This window comes from Doryrhamphus excisus, linkage group LG6 (assembly GCF_037039965.1).
Source record: "Doryrhamphus excisus strain RoL-2023G ecotype Guam linkage group LG6, RoL_Dexc_Guam_v1.1, whole genome shotgun sequence".
Lineage (NCBI taxonomy): Eukaryota > Metazoa > Chordata > Actinopteri > Syngnathiformes > Syngnathidae > Doryrhamphus > Doryrhamphus excisus.
In genome coordinates, this window is record NC_136362.1 from 19,281,392 (window position 1) to 19,289,441 (window position 8,050).

The window sequence follows — 8,050 nt, forward strand, 5'->3', positions numbered from 1 at the left end:
TAAAAATAGAAACGGACGCTATACCTAGCGCTAACTTTTCCAAACTAGTAATAGTAATATGGTTCTGTAGCGTAACAACAATAACAATAAACTCACCTCACTAGCCTGTTCACATAAAGTGGTTAACTTGTTTTTGCACTTGTATGACAATTCTGAACATTAGAAAGCTGTAATACCATCAAAAAGGATTTTAAAATGTATGCTAATGAGCTATTCAATATTCCACCAGTTATACTGAATGAGCAGTCATGAATTAAACATTGAGCACAGTCTTTCACTGTTAAATTAAATGCATGACATGCAACCTGCAAAAACTCGGAATATTCATACTGTTGAACCTTACCCCGTCCTGATGATTTTTCCTATTTTCTCCAAAATAAACACAGCTTTTGTTGCACCCCACAGACAGAAGCCACTCCACCTCTGCAGCAAGAGATCTGCCAGACCAGCCGTCGGCCTCAAGCAGTAAAAAACAGCCCCACAAGAAATGTGTGTGTATGTATCCTAAGGCGTGATGTGTGTTTTTTCCAGCACTACACCATCAGAGAGAAAAGGACATTATCAGCAATTTGCCGTCCGAACACTCTGCAGTAATGCAGTGGCTGAAAGGTACTCCAAAACAGATTGCCACAGTCTGACGCACAGCGGGCAGCTAGCAGTAAATCAAATCAAAGTTTGAATTTGAAGAGCGAGGTGGTGAAAAAGTTTTAGAAAGGATTTGAATCCAGATGGAGGAGACAGATACAGCAAAATGTCTGTAAAAGATAGACATATGTCTTAAATGGGACTTATTATGCTCATTTTTGTCCCTTTGTAATGAGTTGTGGACTCCTATAGAGCAGCTACACACAATAACCAGCACAGAAAGCTTTCTAGTTCTTCCAGAATCTGTACCTATTCAGCTGTATTTCTTTGGATTTTATGCTTCCCATGAAAAAGGTCTGTTCGTAGAGACTGGACAGTCCGAAGTTTCTCAAGAAAATAGATCAGAATCAGAATCAGAAACGGTTTTATTGCCAGGTATGATCAAACACATACTAGGAATTTGTTTTGGTGAAGTAGGTGCAGACACATCTATTAAAAAAAATGAAAATACAAAATATACAGAATACAGTATAAATATATGTACACAGTCTGTTTTTGTTTTTGATTTGTTTTTTTGTTTTTTGTTTGTGATTCCGGAAGTGCAGTCTGATTGTGAGTCCAAACTGAGCTTTAATGTAATGCATATAGTGAGTGTTACTTCGAGATTACTTCAAGACGTCTCTCAATGTAAGTAGCTTTAGTATTTTAGGATTTTTACAGCGTTGGTAACGTCTGATGTGTTTTGAGGGACTACCAGTGTTTAAAAAAAACTCGGGTGGAGCCACTGATTGGGGTGGGAAACAGCTATTAGCAGCCCTGCTCCCTTTATGCTATACAGACAAGGCTGGACCAGTGGCCCAGTTCACAAAGTGGCCCACATTCACAAAACAGTCCAGTGTGAAATGTTGACAAATTAAAATGCATTTGGGGGAAGGCAGAGAGCTTATCTGCCGCATAGCCACGCCCATATTTGGAAGCCCACTCCTCTGTGACATCACAAAGGGTCAGTTTTACCACGCCTTCTGAAACTGAGCGTTTTGAGCCATCCCAAACTTCTTTCAGGGCTCACTTCCAAATGCGTACACCTCATTATCTTAAACTTTGGCATCTTTTAACACGAGAATACAACATTCTAACTACATTTATGGGTCGGAAAAGTGGAAAAAGCATAATAGGTCCCCCATTTAAACAATGGAGATATTGTGTACAGCAGGGGTCTCAAACACGCGGCCCGCGGGCCAAATGTGGCCCGCAGGACACTAGTCTGAGGCCCCCGCCTTGATATGAAAGTTTAATGTTAGTGCGGCCCGCGCAAGTTTGATATGGATGCTGTATGGTATCATGTACCCAGAAAAAATTATTACGTTTGATTAATGTTCATGTTAACTGTTAATAGTTATCCTCCCTATCCGTGTGGAAGTGGTAAGTTTTTGGCTTTTTTAAGTTTAAAGGAAATATAACTTGAAGGCTACCGTTTAGGTCGCTAGCTCTCTAGTTTGCGAGTTAGCATGTGTCTCAAGACCCTGCAGTTGCGCAATATGTTGTAAATAAAAAGAGTATAAATGTGACTATAGTCGTGTTTTGTCATGTCTACAGGGCTCTAATAATGCTTTGTTCATTTTAATCTGAAAAAAATAATTTGTCTACCCACCAACTATATGTGGTTTCTTAAGTTTTGACTATTTGCTGTTTTATTATTATTATTATTATTATATTTATTTATTACTGATTGATTGATTTTCTTTATTCTTGATTTGTTTATTTATTTTTCATCTTATTTTGTGCAAAAAAATAAAAATTAAGATATTTGAGAACAGTGGAATGTTTTATCAGAGATTTTCTTGTAGAAAATCGGAACCAAAGCACTGAAAAAGTTTGTATATTTTTTTGTTTTTTTGGAGAAAAAAAAACAGTCTCACCCAGACCCGAGCTCCAGTGGCCCCCAAGTAAATTGAGTTTGAGACCCCTGGTGTACAGTATATACAATATAAGGGATCGTGTTTATGCAGTGTGTAAAGTAGGAGATAATCATATGACAGCAGATGTCCATGAAGAAGGTCCATGCATGCTATCAAGGGAATATAATGACACGATAAAGGTAACAGGAGGAATAGTGATGAGGGAGGTTGTGATGAACGCATGCGAGCAAACTTTGATGTGAAAGGAGCTGCTATTCTCCTCAGGCTGCTTTCTTAGAGGAACGACAAGGATGGTATGCAGCATTTTCCGACACAAGCTGCGAGCGTGTGTTCATTTTCTACAGCGAGCAGCCACCAAATCACGTTACATAAGGACCATCAAAACATGAGGAAGCATGCGACCGACCTTCACTCTGACAGAACACATTATCAAGGGTGACAACGCCATAGAAAAACGCTGTCATTACCGATACAGGAAATTTACATTTTTCTATTCTTCATAATATTGAAAAATGGAGGCTGCAGCCAAGCAGGTAGACAATGTCATTACTGTTCGATGACAAGAATTGTACAGGACTATTTCATAAAAACACAACACAAACTTAAGCTGCAGAATGTAAATCATGTTTAAGTTAACATGTTAAGAACATGTCTGCCAACACTAACAGTGGCATACATTTAATAATAGGATCAATGGATCAACTTCCTGTTCTTTTCTGCTTGGAGTGTGATAAAGAGTGGCAGAAAATTGGGCAGAAATCACACTGACACACTGAAAGATATGCCAGCATCGTTCATTTTGGCTTTTGCAGTGTGGGTATCGGCTGGTTTCGGTATCGGAAATTGAGATTTGGACGATATCGGCATATCGGTTTTCGGCAAAAAAGCCAATATCAGACATCACTAGTGACAATATCTTGTTTTGGATGAAACACAAATATAATAGGTCTGCTTTCATGGATGACTAAGGAAATGTAACAAATATCCATCGATTCACTGATGTCAGGGCTGCACGGGGACCGAGTGGTAAGCTTGCAGGCCTCATAGCTTAGAGACGAGAGTTCGATTCCACCCTCCGCCATCTCTGTGTGGAGTTTTCATGTTCTCCAGCCATGCATTCTCCAGGGACTCCGGTTTCCTCCCACATTCCAAAAACATGCTAGGTTTTGTCCATAGGTATGAATGTGAGTGTGAATGGTTGTTTGTCTATATGTGCCCTGTGATTGGCTGGCGACCAGTCCAGGGTGTACCCCGCCTCTCACCTGAAGACAGCTGGGATAGGCTCCAGCACCCCCGTGACCCTCATGAGGATTAGCGTTCGAAAATGAATGAATTAATAATTGATGTCAAATAATTGGGTAATCAATTAACTATTGATTAATCGATTACTTTAAGTCAGGGGTCTCAAACTCAATTTACTTGGAGGCCACTGGAGCTAGGGTCTGGGCGACACTGGGCCGCATCGGGTTTAAAAAAAAAAAACAAAAAAAAACATATTTATTAAAAACAGAAAAATGAATGAACTTTGCTTTGGTTTCGATTTTCTACAATAAAAGCTCTGATAAAACATTCCACTGTTCTCAAATATCTTAATTTTTATTTTTCTGCACAAAATAAGATGAAAAACAAATAAACAAATCAAGAATAAAGAAAATCAATCAATCAGTAATAAATAAATATAATAATAATAATAAAACGGCAAATAATAAAAAGTTAAGAAACCACATATATTTGGTGGGTAGACAAATTATTTTTTTCAGATTAAAATGAACAAAGCATTATTAGAGCCCTGTAGACATGACAAAACACGACTATAGTCACATTTATACTCTTTTTATTTACAACATATTGCGCAACTGCAGGGTCTTGAGACACATGCTAACTTGCAAACTAGAGAGCTAGCGACCTAAACGGTAGCCTTCAAGTTATTTCCTTTAAACTTAAATAGCCAAAAACTTGCCACTTCCACATGGATAGGGAGGATAACTATTAACAGTTATTTAACCTTTACCATGAACATTAATCAAACGTAATAATTTTTTCTGGGTACATGATACCATACAGCATCCATATCAATCTTGCGTGGGCCGCACTAACATTAAACTTTCATATCAAGACGGGGGCCTCAAACTAGTGTCCGGCCCGCTGGCCGCGTGTTTGGGACCCCTGCTTTAAGTAATACTCTACTACTAGCACTACTACTCGACTGCACTGAATGTTAATTTGTGTTTTGGTTCTACAAAATACATTTGATCTACTTGAGAAACATGAGATTTCTGAGTAAGTTTAAAATACTGTCAAATGATTGTAAAAAGTTGAAAAGTGGCCTTAAAAAGACGGGTTGTTTTATACTCGGGTAAAGATGTGTTCCATGACTTTGGTCCATACAGTGCATGATGTGCCACCATGCAATCACAGACCAGACACATTCCTGCAGGGATCAGCGACAGTGACGGGCAGAGATGCATGTACTTCAAGCCAAACACAGAAGCATGACAGACAGATAAGATCTGACCCTCTGGATCACGATCCCAAATAAGAAGTTCCTTCCATCCTAAAAACTGAGGCACATACCTCCAGCGTCTGTCTGGTACCCAGCTTAAGGGAGGATGAGGGGGATAAATGAGGTAGCTCAGGAGAATGTCACCTCACTAGCTACAGCTTAAAAGCTCATTTACATCTGTTTCACAATCACACGCAGCTAATCGGGACCTTTGACAGCCCAAATACCAAAAACCCACCTGTCTTTATTCTTTGAGTTGGAGACCAGCAGGCTCCCATGGACATCAAGTTTGATAAATGATTATTTTCCCACAGTGGGAGGCTTTTTGGAGCACTATAAGAGACAGGCATGAATAGAATGTGCTTTGTGGGTTGATATGCAGATGAAAGAATCATTTTTATTTCACGTTCCCATTTGTTTAATTGACTGTTTAATTTCATTTTTCTCTAGGAGTGATGCTTTTACTTGCAATTACAGCAGAAATCACACAAATCTTTGCTGTATATATATATATATATTGACTTGTCATTGTATGAGTACAATGAGTGTATATACAGTAGGGTTTAATATGAGACTTAGATTCAGAGTGGATAAAATAAAATAGGATTATCCTTCTTGATTTTAAGACTGTAATAATCTGAAGTCCTGCAGCAAGAAGATGGCAGTCACACACACTCAAAATGAAATTAATTGGCTCTTGAATTTGGGGTAGAAGCATATGCCGTAATAAAAGGTTTACTATCTAAAATTGTAGAAGCTCACCCAAGGCATCGCGCCGTCAGTTGTGTGTCAGGAAGGAACTGTCAGGAAGACAAAACAACAATTAATCTTTCATCGTCCTTTGTGTTGTTTTGTGTGTGAGATATTGTACAGATTCCACAAATGTTACCATTGTGATTAGATTACCAACTTGTCAACATCCCCTGCTGCTACAAAATCTGCTGTTTTGGGAAAACGCATCATGGCATCATGACGTGAATCAGTTATTTGGTGGGGATGTTTTGATTTTTAAGAGCAAGGTTCTATTGCATGGTCAGCGTGGTGACAGTGTCTGCCTCGCAGCCCACAAGTTCTGGCTTCAAATTTAGCATGTTCTCCCACATCCCCAAAAACATGCTGTGAGGCCCAGCCACTGATTTTGCCCCGCCTTCACCGAAGCCCATAAGTAGGTCGAGCGTGTGCACGCTTTCTCTCTTACGCCGTATCTCTTTCTCTCTCTCGCCTCCACTTTTACACTGTGCCCGGCCACATGCACCACTTGTGGTCCGGAGCTACTCGGCTGTTTCTTGATGGCTGCAGGCCTGACCCTAAGCCTAACCCTTGCCTTTTGCTTTGGCTTGGTGGGACCAGCGCTCCTGTTTTAAGCTTTGTATGGGGGTTTGCATTAGGGTATGGCTAGCAGTGTGGATTATGTTTTATGTCAAGGGTCTCAAACATGTGGTCCGCAGGACACTAGTTTGAGGCCCCCGCCTTGATATGAAAGTTTAATGTTAGTGCGGCCCGCGCAAATTTGATATGTATGCTGTATGGTATCATGTACCCAGAAAAAATTATTACGTTTGATTAATGTTCATGTTAAAGGTTAAATAACTGTTAATAGTTATCCTCCCTATCCGTGTGGAAGTGGTAAGTTTTTGGCTATTTAAGTTTAAAGGAAATAACTTGGAGGCTACCGTTTAGGTCGCTAGCTCTCTAGTTTGCGAGTTAGCATGTGTCTCAAGACCCTGCATTTGCGCAATATGTTGTAAATAAAAAGAGTATAAATGTGACTATAGTCGTGTTTTGTCATGTCTACAGGGCTCTAATAATGCTTTGTTCATTTTAATCTGAAACAAATAATTTGTCTACCCACCAACTATATGTGGATTTTTAAGTTTTTATTATTTGACGTTTTATTATTATTATTATTATTATTATTATATTTATTTATTTATTACTGATTGATTGATTTTCTTTATTCTTGATTTGTTTATTTATTTTTCATCTTATTTTGTGTAGAAAAATAAAAAGTAAGATATTTGAGAAAAGTGGAATGTTTTATCAGAGCTTTTCTTGGAGAAAATTGCCCCCTTCCTGATTTATTTTTTTGCCGTCTGGAAAAGGTTCTAAAGCCATTTAAAGCTTTGGGACTCCAGCGAACCACAGTGACAACCATTATCTGCAAATGGCAAAAACATAGAACAGTGGTGAACCTTCCTAGGAGTGGCCAGGCAACCAACATTACCACAAGAGCGCAGCAACGACTCATCCAAGAGGTCACAAAAGACCCCAAAACCACTGCTGAACAAACAGAACAATAAGGCTCTCAATTTAGCCAGAAAGCATCTTGATGATCCCCAAGACCGTTTGGAAAATACTCTGTGGTCTGACAAGACAAATGTTAAACTTTTTGTGTCCCATTAGATCTAGCGTAAAAGGAACACCACGTTTCGGGAACATCATATCAGCAGTAAAATATGGTGGAGGTAGTGCAATGGCCTGGGGATGTTTTGCTGCTTCAGGACCTGGAAGACTTGCTGTGATAAATGGAACCATGAATTCTGCTGTCTACCAACGACTAAGTTCAGTTTTTTACCTTGTAATTAACCGGAGGGCTGAGGTCCTGTGGCACCCACCCCTTGCTATACATCTTTGGTTTCATCCACATCACATGGCAGACTTTTGATCATGTTTTGGAGGCATCAATTGTTTCTTTTGGTTTTTTTTTATTCTATTCTCTCCATACTGAAAATTGTGTACTCAAATTTGCATTGCATCATTTGTATGTCTGGCACTGATTTGTATTTATGAATATCATCATGGCGTGAAGACAACAGAGCGACTGTTGTACAGTTGCTCCATCTCCAGACATTCTCATATTTTCTGAAACCAAGCTCACTTGCATGGAAAGCAAGGTAATCTTTCTCTTTCTTTGTGAACAGACATCATGAAGGCCTGATATTTTATGTGCATGTTTGTCATCCCTTTTTTGTTCCTGCCTTCAATAGAGGGGATTAGAGCCTGAAGATGAGGAAGGGAAGGAAGGAAATGAATGGGAAGCACC